This window comes from Vulpes vulpes, chromosome 12, assembly GCF_048418805.1.
Source record: "Vulpes vulpes isolate BD-2025 chromosome 12, VulVul3, whole genome shotgun sequence".
NCBI lineage: Eukaryota > Metazoa > Chordata > Mammalia > Carnivora > Canidae > Vulpes > Vulpes vulpes.
Window position 1 is genome coordinate 70,648,849 of NC_132791.1, and position 15,625 is coordinate 70,664,473.

General features: G+C 51.1%; 1 protein-coding gene across 1 annotated transcript in view; it reads right to left on the reverse strand.

Moving 5' to 3' along the window:
• COL23A1 (collagen type XXIII alpha 1 chain) overlaps positions 1–15,625 on the reverse strand; it is a 326,570-nt gene that overhangs the window by 126,558 nt on the left and 184,387 nt on the right. The window lies entirely within an intron of this gene.

Genomic DNA, 15,625 nt, shown 5'->3' on the forward strand with positions numbered 1-15,625 from the left:
TTTAGCTTGCACTCTGGAACTACAGTTCCGAAGGTCTGATAGGTTGGTTAAGAAGGATTTTAGGGGGAAAAAAATAACCAAACCTGAGTATCCCTATGCTAGGAAATTCAGTATAATTTTTAGATTAGTGGTTGCACAATGATAGCCGTGGGCTGGAGGTGACCCACAGACATGTTTTGTCTGGCCTGCAGTGTGTTTTTAAAACATGTGAATTAGTTGCCCAGAGTTAAAAGTCAGGTGATTTTACTCACAGACACAGGTTTCTGTTCTTCTCTGAGAAGGGAGGGGGTTGGGCAGGCAGCAGCTACCCCTCTGAGGATAGGGATCGGCTCAAAAGGGTAAAGATGGGTGTGTGGGGGCAGGGAGGGCGTCAGGAGGTACCAGGAGAGGGTGCTGCTCATGGAGACGCATGGCTCAACATTCCTGGTTCCCAATGCAGACCTGGCTTGGCTGGGAGCCCTGGCATGATTTACAGGCTTGGCAGGAGAGCCATTTCCTCGTTTTCTGTTTCTCATTAAGCTTTTAGGCAAAGGGCTTAGTTGCTGATTCTGGGGCCTGGAGTTAGCCTGGCCTTATGAAACAGAAATATACAGCCAGGAGGAAATGAAGGAGGAAGGGCAAACGATGCCATTAGGGAAAAGTGAGACCAAAACTCAGAGCATCTCTCTGGGAGTAAAATACTGGGGGACGAGAAGGGGCAAAACATAACTATTTCAGGTTTCTCAGGAGAATTGCTGAATCCATGGGAGCAAGGAATCAATCCCCTTGGCAAAAAAACAAAAACCAAACCAAACCAAAACAAAACAAACCCCTCTTCCCACCAAAACCTCTCACGTGTGGTCCCATGCTGGGGCTGCCACCTGCCAGCTGGCTCTACCCCTAGAGCCCCTAGTGGGCTGGCACCTCTGCTAGCCTTGGTTTCCTCAGCTGTAAAATGGGCACAGCAATAGTAATAGGACAGGGTTGCGAGGGTAGGAGATGAAAGCACGATATGGAAGCCCACCAGCAGGTGGGCAGAGGGCTGATTCTCAGCGGCAGGACCCTGGGTCTGCCCTTGGTGGTTGGCAGGACTCAATCTGCTGGTCCCTTCAAAGTCACCACCAGCTGAGTCATGGGAGACGAATCTGGACAAAACCCACTGGTGGGCATAGTCCCTTCAAACACTTCTCGCCTTGTCCAGGTGGGGCCACCTCCCACAGATGGGAACAGTGAGTGAGCACCCAAAATGCCAAACTGGGGTCAATGCAGGTGAGTCAGAGTCACCTTCAAACACACCTGAGCAGGATGCTCGCTTGGGCTGAGGCATGGCAGAGCTGGGGGGCTGACCCACCCCTTAAGTTAGGGCAAATCCTCTCCACACCCACACTCACCCCAGGAAGTGCTTTGGGGTGGGAGGCGGCTTGAATGTGTGCGGGGAGCAGTCTGCATAGGTTACATGGGTGTGTGAGTCCTCCGTATGCTGGGAGGTGTTTAAAAAATGCGTTCTCTTGTTTTTAATCAAGCAGACCCTGGAGGATATAATTCTCAGTACATACTGGCTTCTATTCAGAACTGAAGTATTTGATCTAAAACTCCCATGCCGAAGCGGATAACAGAAGAGCTCAGTAGTTGGGCGGAGGAGGTGGTAAGAGCGGGCTGGTTCCGCCAGGATAGCCCGAGCCAGACCTCCGCTCTCCCCGGCCTCTGCCTGCCCTTCCACCTCTGCAGTGTCTTTCCATGCCGCCTGCCGCTGGACACACTCCAACTCAACCCCAGCCCCAGGCCCAGGCCAACTCTCGCCCGCCCTGCCCCTGTTTTGTTGGGGCTGCCGCAGGCTTTATGCATGCGCCAGGTGGAGCTCCTGTGGACATCATGGGCTGTCTCCCATGCTCTATGGGTTTTGGGCATGGTCAAAATCATGGGCTTGGGAATTTGGCTGCCTGGGTCTGCATCACAGCTCTGCCACCTGTGATGTCTCAGTGCCCCAATCATGTATAAAGTGAGGATGAGAGGAGCATCTCCCTTTGCTTGTCTATAAAGTGAGGATGAGGGGGGCATCTCCCTTTGCTCATCTATAAAGTCAGGATGACAGCATCATCTCAATTTGGTCATCTATAAAGTCAGGATGAGAGGAGCACCACCTGGGAAGGGCTGTTGGGAGGACTGGGTGAATGAACACACATGAAGGTGTTGACAATATCTGCCCTCAGCAAGCCCTGAAAACCTGTGAGCTAAAACCACAGTGGGCTACCACCTCTCATCCCCTGGGATGGTCAGAATCAAAAAGTCAGCTGATAACAAGTGCCGATGGGGTGTGGAGAAATCAGAGACGTGCATTCACTGCTGGCGGGAATGGAAGATGGTTCAGCCACCTTGGGAAACGGTCTGGAGGTTCCTCAAATAATTCAACAGAGAGTTTCTGTCTGACTCAGCAAATTCTCCCTTTGGTGTCTTCCCAAGAGAAATAAAATATATATCCACATACAAATTTGCAGATGAATGTTTGCAATAGCATGATCTATGAGCCTCAGACTACAAACAAATCACTCACTGGACAAACAGATAAAGAAAACGTGTTCTATCCACACAATAGAGTATCATTCAGCCCTAAAAAGGGATAAAGTACTGATCATTGCTACAGCATGGATGAATCTCGTAAATATTATGTTCAGTGAAAATTCCAGTCACAAGAGGCCACCTACTCTGGGTTTCCATTTCATATTAAAGTCCAGAACAGAGAAATCTCTATGGTCAGAAAGTGGATTAGCGGTTGCCAGGGGCTGTGGTAGGGGTGGGAGGTGAGGGGGTGTTGGCTAAAGATCATGGAATTTCTTTAAGAGGTGATGAAATCTTCTCAAACTGGCTGTGGTAAGGGTTGCACAATTCTGTGAATACACAAAAAACCCCACTGAATTGTATACTGGAAATGGGTAAATTCTATGTATGGCATGTGAATCCTGTCTCAATAAAGCTGTCTTGAAAAAAATCAGTTGCCTACCACGGGGGCGGAGGGGAGGGGATGGGAAAGAAGGAAAGAAGAGAAAGCTGTTAGCTGCTATAATCGGTGTCTTTACTACACAGGGTCCAGCCCAGAGCAGGTTCTCAGTCAAGTCCGGGAAAGCAACGAGGTAAATGAAATAATCAGCACTGATTATGTGCCCACTGAATGCTTTCACATGTCGTTATTTAGTCTCCGATGCTTCAGTCTCTCACTGCCCTTAGCCACCCTGTTAGCAAATGCCCCCAGGATCCCACCTTCCAAATGTGCCCAGAATCTGATCTTGTCTTACCACCTGCACTGTCAGCCTCCCCCATCCCGTGGATTCTCCAAACCAGCTGAGTGTCCCTGGGAGCGCTACCCTGCTCCCTACAGCCTGTCCTTCGCAGGGCAGCTCATGTGATCTTCTGGGAACCAAAGTGGGCACTTTGCTCTATCTCTCCGAGCCCTTGAATGACATGTCTTCTTGCTCAGAGAATAAAAAGCCCAAGCCTGACGCTGGCCCACAGGCCCTTGCAGCCCTCAGCCACCTCTCTTCCTGTCCCCTCTGCCACTCCTATCCCCAGGCTTACTTCTCTCCAGCCAGCCAGGCTGACTTGCACCAGGCATATGATTGCCTTAGGGTTTTCCCCTCGGCCTGGACTGCACCTCCCTCAGAAATCCTCTTGACTATAAACCTTGGCTCAAACATCCTTGTCCCTGTGGGACCCCCAGAGCTCCCCCATCCCCCACCCCATAATACTTCACCCGCACATTCCATATCCCAAGTGCCTTCATCTGCTTTTTCTCTTTTCCATAGCACCTGTCATCTTACAAAATACTACACAACTTATTTATTAGAGTCTTGATTTATTGTCTGTTTCCCTGGTAAATGGGAGCTCCATCAGGTCAGGGATTTTTTTTTGTTGTTGTTGTTGTGTTGATTTATGTACCCTGTCGTATCAGCGTGCTCAAGAAACATTTATTGGGGGATGCCTGGGTGGCTCAGCAGTTGAGCATCTGCCTTCGGCTCAGGGCGTGACCCTGGAGTCCTGGGATGGAGTCCCGCATAGGGCTCCCTGCATGGAGCTTGCTTCTCCCTCTGCTTGTGTCTCTGCTTCTCTCTTTCTGTGTCTCTCATGAACAAATAAATAAAATCTTTTTTTTTTAAAGAAACATTTATTGAGGACTTAGTCTCTACAACATCTCTGAAAAGTAGGCTTTGATTTTCCCCTTTCTCAGATGAGGACACAAAAGCTCGAAGAGATGAAAGAAGCTGCCCAGGGTTCCACAGTGGGGAATGACATCAGGCAGAAGCCCAGGATTTCATGGTGCCTAGCTACTTTTTTTTTTCCTTTTTCCCACACGGATTTATTGTTGGTGGCGACACACATGAGGTGCCGACTACGGACAAGACAGACAGACGTTGACGACACCGTTATCTACGCAGAGTACTCAAGGTGCCTCGGAAGGAGGGGGTAAACCTGATGCCTTGTGGCCACAGCTGCCAACAGCCTGCAGCCCACAAGCTCGTGTCCCCAGTGGTAAAGTTCTCAGTCCCTCGAACCACAGTGCCCTTGCAGGGGACGGCCTCACACCAGCCTCACGGCAGCTGCTTGGCGCCTCTGGTTCCCTAAAAGCAGGAGGTCAGGTGACAGCAGCTCCTATTTATGAACCCAGCATTCATAAGTTAGGTGCTTCATTTTATTTTATTTTTTGAGTAGGCTCCATGCCCAGCGTGGAGTTCAACATGGGGCTCAAACTCACGGCCCTGAGATCAAGACCTGAGCTGAGATCAAGAGCCTGGTGTTTAATTGACTGAGCCACCCAGGCACCCCGAACTGGGTGCTTTAAAGATACCACCTCTGATCCTTACTCAGTCCTGCAAGTTCAGCCTTTTACTGGAAGACAAAACAGGTGCTCAGAGGGGTTATGTGACTTGCCCGAGGACACACAGTGAGTAGATGGCACGGGTGAATGTTTATTGTATAAAGGGGCCGCAACTGAGCTCCTTCCTCTCCCTGATCCCCCAGATAAAAGTCATATCCTGTCTACTTCCACGAGGTAAGCACCGTTGGATAAACTGTGCTCAGAAGCTAAGTTAGGACTTAGCTGGTCCAGCAGAGGAAGGGAATCATCCACAGGCCACCTCTCCTAACATCCTCAAAGCAAACCCCACCACTGTCTTCTTCCTTTACAGAGGCCATTCTGCTGCAGGAAGCATCCTTGCTTCATCTGGCACCCCAAGAGCTCCGGTCCTAGGATGGGGTTACCTGCTGGAGGATGGCTCAAGGACAAATGCGACCACCCTGCAGCCAGTTTTACAGGGTCTGGAAGGAAGCTGCGTGAGACTAATGCGCTGGCGCCGTCACTGTGGGCAGGGGAGGATGACCTTGTATCAGCAGCCAAGAGCACTACTATCATAATTTGAGTAGAGTATCCTGTCATGGGCTGACATTTCACGTCTGCCAGATTCAAACTGCCTCCCCCAAACAACGAACACCTTGCCTTCCTAGCCATGCAAAGGGAGCCCCTCCACCTTGCTTCTGGTGATGGAGAGATGGACCACAAGGTGTTCCAGCAGCAAAATTCCCATCTCCAAAGGGCTGTTACTCCACTGCTGCCAGAGAATGAGCCCCAAAGCATCGGGCAGTCAGTCCTGATGCTGGTTTAACAAAACACGTTTGGGTCAAGTGACAGTGAGGCCAGGGACACCTGGGTGGCTCAGTGGTTGAGCATCTGCCTTCAGCTCAGGGCATGATCCCAGGGTCCTAGGATTGAGTCCTGCATCGGGCTCTCCATGGAGAGCCTGCTTCTCTCCCTGCCTCTCTGTGTGTCTCTCATGAATGAATAAATAAAATCTTTTTTTAAAAAGTGACAATGAAGCCAGAAACCCCAGTGAGTCTTAGATGATCCTTTTCTTCAGCCTGGACAACCAGTCACCTGGTCCTGGATTGTGACACCTAACATCCCTCCCTGGGGGCATTTCCCCTCCTCGTCTCCCTCTCCAGGGTGGCCTGAAGAGTTCACAGGTACCGTCTGTCTCCCACAGGCAGAAGATTCCATCCCGTGCATGGGGAGGGCCTTGGGGGATGTCAGGCTGGCAGACAGCTAGAGCAAAAGGAAGGGCAGGTAGGGCTAAGGGAACCGCATATACTTTTGATGAGGACAAGAGGATGGGTCTGGGGACAGCGAGGGATGCTACCCGTGTGGCAGAAGACTGGGGCCCCAGATGGGGGCAGAGAAGATTCTGGAGAGCAGGGAAGGTCAGATGAGAAGGGCTTTCTCTAATATCCACAATATTAACCCTCCAAGAGGTTAACAACAACTTGGTGAAGCCCTGGGTAAATGTACAGGTGCCCATCCACTCTACCCCAGTTGCAGGATACTCGTGCATCCTCTGAAGCCCACTGCCCCATCCAAGGCAAGCAGGCCTCTCATCGGGTAGGAAATAACCACCATTGGACCCGGGCTGCAGAAAGATTTGGTAGATACTGAGCAGAGGGAGAGAAGACAAGGGAAGGTCTGGGGAAAAAACCCACAATAATGCAAAGAGCTCTGGTTAAATCCAGTGAGGTCACAACGGTAAAAGTGGTGCTAAAGCAAGGCGGGTAATCAAAACAACCTGAGAGAGTAAAGACAGTCCCGGAGATTGGAGAAGGTCCCTGGAAGAATGAAGATACAGAGACAGATCCCCCAGCTCCCGAATCTGATCAGGTCGGCGGGGGGAGGCAGAGAGGGGGGTACGAGAGGGAGCTCAAGGGATTTGCTTTGGTTGAAGCAGCTCCAGGTGCCAGAAAAAGTTTGGTGCTTCTGGGGCCAGGCTACCCTGCCCAGTGCTCCCACCCCCAGCTCTTGGAGGTGGAGAACAGAGGCAGTGAGGACAGGGAGGTGTGGAGATGGGGGGACTCCCATTTCAGCCATGTTTGCCCAGCAGGCCTGCATGTGCAACACCTATAAGCAGAGGCTCACCCTCTTGTCTTATCCTGCACTCCAAGAGTTCTAAGTAGAGAGTATATCTTCAATTATGGCAGGCTCATCTGGAGGCAAGCCCTGTCTCATGTGAGGCTGTTCACAGATTTTATTCATCCCACTTTCTTTATACATTTCACTGCAGAAATGTTAAGTGTGTCTGGTTACCGGGGCCACCCTGTGCTACTACCTTTCTAAAATGGAGCAATTTTGAATTCTGCACACACACTGAAACCCCAAGGGACTGGAGACCATATCGTGACCTGTAGTAGGGAAAGTGTGATTCAATGATTATACCTCTTTGCAGCAGTCAGAAAGAAAACACAGCAAGATCTCTAGGTTCAGGTGAAAAAACGTGCTAATTTAACCATACAACAAAAATTTGCACAGTACCTAATGAGTGATGCTATTGTAGGCACTGGATGGTATTAGAAATGTCAAAAAAGGGGTGCCTGGATGGCTCACTTGGTTAAGCGTCTACCTTTAGCTTTGGTCATGATCCCCGGGTCCTGGGATCAAGCCCCATGTTGGGCTCCCTGCTTAACAGGGAGCCTGCTTCTCCCTCTCCCTGCTGCTCTTCCTAATTGTACTCTCTCTGTGTGTCAAATAAATAAAATCTTTAAAAAAAGTAAAAAAAGGTAAAAATACTAAACAAAGCTCTCTACATATACTGTGTATAAAGAAAAGCCTGGATAGACCCACAGGAATCTGGTAATAGTGGGCCTTCTGGGGAGAGAGATCCTGTACAGATGAAGGTGGACTCTGACATTTTATATACTTTGGTATATAAATTTAAATACTTTTTTATTTTATATACTTTGGTATTGTTTATGTTTTTTTCTAAAGAGTGCTACAGACTGAATGCTTACATTCTTACTGAATTCATATGTTGAAATCTTGAAACTCAAGGTGATGGTATCTGGAGGTGGGGCCTTTGGGAAGGTGATGAGGTCATGAAGGTGGGACTTTCACGATGGGATCAGTGCCCTGATAAAACAGACCCCAGACTGCTCCCTCACCCCTTCCACCACATGAGGACACAGGACACTCAGCCATCCATGAGCCAGGAAGTGGGCTCACCAGACACTCAATCCGTTGACGCCTTGATCTTGGACTCCTGGCTTCCAGACCTGAGGAACAGATGCCTGGTGTTTATAAGCCACCCAGGCTACGGTATTCTGTTCTAGCAGCTTGAACAAAGACAGCAAGTGAGAAATCACGTATGACTCCTGTAATTAATAGAGAAAAGAAGAACCAGAACTATAAAAACAAAAACAAATGAAAACAAAACAAGGAAACAGAAACTATCCATTAAGTCCAACCTGCTTATTTCACAGATGGAGAAACCGACGTTCAGGGAGGCCCCATAGACCCCACAGCCTCACAGGGGAATCAGAACCCCATTCCACAGACTGGTCCAAGGGTTTGCTCCTGACCTTGTGCTGCCTGCGACACAACGCCCCAAATGATACCACTGATGTGAAGGTGCTTTATGAACCGGATGCATGCCACTCTTCGGTGGATATGAAATTCCATATTTGGCTTTTTAAAAAGATTTTATTTATTTATTCATGAGAGACATGGATAGAGAGAGGCAGAGACACAGGCAGAGAGAGAGGCAGGCTCCATGCAGGGAGCCTGATGCGGGACTCAATCCCAGGACCCCAGGACCATGCCCTGGGGCAGGTGCCCAACCGCTGAGCCCTCCAGGCATTTCTGGCTTTTTTTTTTTGGCCAAAGCCTTTCTGCCCACTGAAGGACCACTTTATTTGTTATCTATAGTAGCCACGGCAAGGACCTCTGAGAGCAGGGAAGGGTCGACAGGTCAAATGTTGCCCAGAGTCAGAGCAGCTGAAGATTGTGCCCCATGGTTGGGACTGTGACCCTTGGCCACGGGTGACTTTGGGGAGGGGAGTGCACCACAGGCGCTGCTGTACCTGGCAGGGTGGGGAGGGGAGCGGGACACTCTAGTGTAGCTGCACAAAATTTACCATCCTTGGATTTCCAGTGCTTGTACCACTTTTTGGTGCTTTCTCTTCTCTGTTTTTGTGTTTTCTTTCTTTTCTCCAGAGAGGGAAACAACATTGCCACCCATGGCACCCAAGGTGCAAGTATTGATTTTGCAATTGTAGTTGGTTTCATTCATTATTCATTACGTTTAATGTAATGTATTAAGGTTTTTTTTTTTTTTTTACACGGAAATCTGTTTTTTCCAACATTTTGAAAACCAGAAGGAGGGAATTAAATGCCATATTTAAGCGAGGCTTGAAAGGAAATGCTGAGGTGGGTGCCGGCCATGGATGGGGTGGGGAGGGTGGCTGGCATGGACAGCACGCAGGTCCAGGTCTGTGGCAAATGACCACAGACAGTGGCAAATGTCTCCCCTGTGGGAGACAGGGGTCACCAAGACAGGACTCAAGGCTGCGCTCACAGAGCTGTGGACTCCACCTACCCCTGAATGTCCTGCTAAGGATGAAATGTAAGTGCTGGAGGCAGGAGAGACCCTTCCAGGGCAGCGGGTGTGGAGGCTGGCATAGGGAGAGACCAGGGCAGCCGGTAGGGAGAGGCTGGGCAGATGCGACCCCTGTGGCTAGGCTGGCCCCCATCTGTGATTGCTGTGACATAGGGCAATTTTGCATTCAAGTCATGATTTCTCACTTGAGAAAATCAGAGGCTCTGACCTCCTTGGGTTGAGGTCACGGAAGGGGACCTGGGCTCTGACCCCTCCCAACCCCCACTCATCAACTGGACCCATCTGAGCTGGCAACTCCTGCCCTCAAGAGATAATCATGAAGTGGCTTTTACAGACCCCTTTCAGCTTGAAGGGGGGACAGATAGGAGGCCACTGGTCAGCTCTGCTCAGGACTTAGGGAAGTGAGGAGGCTGCGTGAGCTGCCTATGGCCTATCAGCTCATCCCTTCCTCACCCTCCATCTCCACGAAGGCTGGAGCACACACCGCAGGCTAACCTGGCTGTGGGGACAGATCAGTCAAGGCCTTCTGAGTGGGAGGTTAACACTTAAAGGGGCATGTGAAGGGGGTTAATGGTGACCTGGAAAGTCCCTTGCATGGTCCAGTGAGTGCAGTGGCCAGGAAGATTATGTTCCTTTAAGCCCAGCACCAACCAATGGATGCCCTATCCTGGATTTCTTTGATCAAACTGGCATGTTCCCTCTCCTGTGGGGAATCCCGGGGCTCCCTGAGGGTGGTGCAGTCTTGAGCCTGAGTCCCTCCATGATGCAGTCTGACCTCTTGCAGAGACTCTTATTTTGGGGCTTCACACTACCCTGGAGCCTTCCTGGAGGAGCTGGTTTTCCACACAGCACCCGTAGGGCTGAGGTTTCTAAGCTGGGAGGCTGAGGCTGAGAGAGGCTGGGTTGTCTGCCCAAGGCCACACAGCTGCTAAGGACACAGCCATGATTCAAGATGTGTCTGGGGCCACCAAGCACCCCAGCTCCTGATCAGAGGCACCCGCATAGCCTAAAGGGAATCTTGCATTGTTAGGGTGGAAATGAGAAACTTTGAAAAAAAAAAAAGAGAGAGATCAACTTCCAGGATTTTTTGTTCCTTTGTTTTGAGTAGATTATTTTTTTTTCCTAAGATTTTATTTATTCATTAGACACACAGAAAGAGAGGCAGACATAGGCAGAGGGAGAAGCAGGTTCCTTGTGGGGAACCCGATGAGGGACTCGATCCCAAGACCCTGGGATCATGACCTGAGCCAAAGGGAGACGCGCAAACCACTGAACAACCCAGGTGTCCCTTGAATAGGTTCTTTTTAAAACTCTCTGCAGGTCTGCGGTGTTTGCCATAACAACGGAGAAAAGTTAAAGCTAGAGACCCAACCTGCTCCTTCTTCCTCTAGAGCAAGGGGCTATTAGGGGAAGGTGATGGAGGCATATGACCTATAGGAGGGGTGCATGGATACTCCACTGGTGGCCAGAGTTGAGGAGCCCATGGGGGCCCAGCTGAGTTCTACAGGTAGTAGGGGAGTGGCTGGACCAGCTGGTTGCATCCTGGGGTCCCACTGAGCCTAACGAGACATGGCATCAGTAAGTTCTAAGCCTCCTTCCCTCCCAGGGGGCAAGAAACGAGGCCCAGACCCCCGAGGGCTGTGGGATGGAAAAGCAACCCCTGACCCAGGACTATACATGGACGAACGCAGAGTGGGCCATGTGAGGTGGTAAATGTCTCTACCCCTGGGACTCCACTCCGGCTCCCCACCTCCTCTGAGGCCTCTCAGGCAAGAGGCCCTGGAGGGGGAAAGGCATAAAGCTGAACATCAGCTGTGATTCTGGGCCTCCTGGAAGTAAAGTGAATCCAGCTGGCAACCAGGGTCCTACGAGGGGTGTGGGGAGGGAAGGGGATGAAGAGGGAAGCACAGTACACATGTGTGCAGACCTGGGAGGTATCCTGCTGCCGCGCAGGTCACAATAGCCACAACCTGAAGTTCCCTCCACGGAGGTAGGAACAACCCGAAGGTCCCTCCGTAGTTGTAGGAACAACCTGCAGGTCCCTCCATAGTTGTAGGAACAACCAGATGTTCCCTCCACGGTTGTAGGAACAACCTGCAGGTCCCTCCATGGATAAATGGACAAACAAAATGGGATGTACCCATACGATAGAGCATTATTCAGCCATCACAATGAGATAAACCCCTAAAACATTATGCCAAATGAAAGGAGACACAGTCATCTATCGTGTGGGTCCGCTTACACAGTGTCCAGAAGAGGTAAGTCCACAGCCCCTGATGACCACTAATCTGCTTTTCATCCCTGTGGATTTGTAGGGGAGCAGGGGAGTTCCTGCAAAAGTTGCTGGATTTCCCTTTAGGGGGCTGACCAAATTCTGGAACTGGGCGTTGGCCTTGGTTGCACAACACTGCGCAGGTACAAAGTGCCACTGGAGTGCCACACACTTTACAGTGTCCCTGGGGCAGGCTCCCCTCTCCAGAGATGCTCCTCATCCAGGAAGAGCAGCGATCATGAGATGAAGCCAACCAAGAAGGTGCTTTTAAGAAATAACAGGTGCTAGCCTAGAAATCACAGGTGTCAAGAGCAGTGTCAACCTAGACACACCAGACACACTGCATTGGTGACTGCCAATCCACAGTTAGCCAAGCAGTGTGGTTTCACACGCAACCCTCCTCCCTTGCCACCCCCCGCCCCGCAACCCACAGCCTCTACCTGGGCTGGCTATTTCCTCATAAAACAGATTTCATGAGGTGTTGGCTCCTCACTCTTGACAAGAGACCAAGCCTCAGGAAATCCCAGAGATGTTGATCCAGGTCATAAACAAGGCCACGACTTTTCAAAGGCTGCTTTCTCCTCCGCGAGCTCCCCTCAGCCCACGGCGTCAGAAGCCATGTGGACGGCTCTGAGTGAAGTTCTTCCCAGAGGCCCCAGGGACCCGGGGCCAGGGAAAGAGGTGGCCCACAATGGGGACCCCTCAGCTGGGCACCCTCATCTCCCTCCCCTCTCCTGAGCAGATTCTATGTTCCACCACTGTGAGGTCAGGGTTTGCAGGAGGGGAAACCAAGGCTCAGTGGGGTCAGGAGGCAGGTCTGGATTCACTCTTGGGGGGCCGGTGTCAGAGCCAGGAGCCTCCTCGGACTGCCATGACTCCACTGAAAGGGCACTTATGGGGGTGTGTGCAGTGAGGGCCCATCCCGAGCCCCTGTGACAGCAGCCTAGACTGTGTACCAAAGGGGGAACATTCTGGTACCACCTAGGGTGTGCCGTCTCCCCAGAGACAAATATCCCCTAATGGAAAGCCTGATAAAAATCTGCTAGGAAGAGACCAGTAGAAAGGCTTGCATTCTTGAGGTGTGTCCCACATTCCCTGCCCCGAGTAGAACCAGGTTCCTGGGGTACGCACCCCTCTCACCCCCTACCAGGGGCACAGTTCCTAAAGCCTGAGCACATTCTGACACGGGCAGGACCTCTGTGGCAGCCCTGTGCCCACAGCCTGGAACACAAGGATTGGGGGTACGGGTGGGGTTCACAGCAGGGAATCCCAGCCCACCCACAGTCATGTGGTGTTGCCTACACCCAGTTCCCAGAGTGATCTGATGTAGGAGACAGTAAGCCCAAAGCCGCCTCTCCCCAGAGGCCAGGCCAGGCTCGGCCTTGCCTGCCTTCAAAGGCATCGGTGATAAAACCAGAACGGTGAAGTCAGAGTTCCCACGTGGGCTGCCTGGGTTTTCCGGAGGCTCATTCGATCTATTTTAGCTTGGATTGAATAGAAGATTTTACCTATTTCCCCTACATTCAAAATAAACCTGACATTTCTTGGAAAATTGAAATCCGTGCATCCTGTCCATGTCGTATCAAAGCAGAAGAAAGCAGGGCGCACGGAATTTACCCGTTCGCGATGGCAGCTGAGAAAATGAGAGCTCATGTGGCCGGCTACGTAGTACTCACTGGGATACAACCGGGGCTTTTTGTGTATGTGGGTGTGTGGATATTTTTTCAATATTATAATTAAAAAGACACTCTATTATTCCAGGAAATGTTAGGAGTAAGACCCCCCCCACCCCCAATCCCACCGACCTAACACAAATATTTCCATTTTTGGACATTTACTTCCAGCCTGTTGACATCAAGAAAGAACTGTGGGCATGAGTGGAGGGATGAATTTTGGTAAAGCAGGGGCAGGGGTCTGTTTTCCCCACAGGTCACCAAGACCTGGGGTGCCCATGAGCCCAGGGGAAGGATGCATCGGGAGGGCAGAGGGGTCCCCTCCCCTGTTCCATCAGGAAACCCTGAGAGGGAATTGTGGCCTCCAGGAGGGGGAGTTCTGGGGCTCTATCCTGGGCAGCGGGGTCCCCACGAGATGGTGACACCCACACTCCACAGGGCTGTGAGTGACACCAACTTCTTTTGCCATAACGTTTCACAGCTCCATACTCTGCCCTACGATTTACTTGGTCACTCTCCCTTATGGTCATTTAAGTGGCTCCTGTTATTTTACTATTAAAATGGGTGCAGCACATGTCCACATGCAGACCTGTGGTTTGCTCTCAGACTGCAGGTGTGGTCTGGCACTCATCTCTGCCCTGTAGCTCTGGCTGTCTTCCCCTCTACATCCTGATCCCTCCTCTTGCAATGGGGGCTTCTCTTACTTCTTCTTGGAACTGACATCACCCCGGTCCCTCCTTTCTTTCTTGTATGTGTGTGTGTTTTTAAATATTTCATTTATTTATTCATGAGAGACAAGAGAGGGAGGCAGAGACACAGGCAGAGGAAGAAGCGGGCTCCCTGTGGGGGAGCCTGATGGGGAATGCAGTCCCAGGACCCGGGGATCATGACCTGAGCCGAAGGTAGACATTCAACCACTGAGCCACCCAGGTGCTCCCTTCCTTTTTTGTTTTATCCATCTTGGGGCTGCCGGCCCATAATAACCCTGTCCAAGAACCTTCCATGGCTCCCCACAGATAGCCACACTCTCTAGCATGGTGGTCAAGCCCCCCATCCCCTGGGCCGGGACTCCCCACCTCTCTGCCTCACCTCTTTTCACACACCCTTCAAAAGTCAAGGAGGTGCCCCCTCCCTGGAGCACCCCTGCCCGAAAGTGCCCACTCCCCATTCCTACTTCCCTCTTAAAATCTCAGCTCAGGCATCAGCCCTGCCTGGCCTCCCACCCACAGCCTCCCCAGGTGGGATCAGGACTGGTCCTGCTGCGTCTCGCTGCACAGTGGACACAGCTCCATCATGCTGCCTTTTGCACGGACCATATCTTGGGGTTTACTTATCAGCCTCCCTTCCTGGAGCCTCCTGGAGGCTCATGACCATGTGTCTTTTACGCCCAATACAAATACGAAGCTCAGGCACAATTGCACAGGATGAGGGAATGAATGGCCTTGGGAGTGAGCCTGAGTTCTCCCTGCTGGCAGCGTGGACTGTGGCCCCCCCAGCCCAGGAACAACCCCCCCCCCCCGCCCTGGGCTTCCACACCCAGGGCAGGAACAGGGTCTATGCATCCATCGGGCTCCCTGCTCAGTGGGGAGTCAGTGTCTCCTTCTCCCTCTCCCCAACACCCACCCCCGCTGATTCCCTCCCTCCCACAAAATAAATAAATATTTAAAAAATATTTTAAAGAAAATGTTTAAAATATTTTTTTAAAAGAGAAAGTAAGAGAGTTGGATTAGTTACAAAAGCAAAAACACATTATTCCCTCCTATAGGGAAGTGCCTTCCCCTCTTGTTGGGGGCAGGATTCCTCCAGAACTGTCCTAGTCATAATTTAGTGGCAAGAAGTTACATGTCCTGTGCTTCTTGAGGCTGTGGAACAGGCACACACAGGTGGCATGGGCAGGGACTGCCATGTCTCACCCTCCTGACCCTTTTGGAAATAGAACCAGGCTGCCTGGGGCCAGGACACCGGTAAACTCTCCATCGGGTCTAATCTCAGAGGCTCTCTCAGAAGGCTTCTGAGCCACGGGAGCCCACTGAGGCTGCACATCCTACCAACTGCTATGTTCACAGTAGCTTTGTGGGATCCAGACTGCATCTGCTGAGGCTTTAACTTTGAAGTGCAAATTGAGTTCTCCCTGTCAGTGCAAAGGATGGCCTCAGATTCTGAGTACACAGCTGGGGCCCATGGACATTCTCATCCCAGTCTTTGCTCTATGAGCAGATGACTCTATAATGTATCATCCACACCGAGATATTTTAAGAGAAGAAAATACGCATAAATTG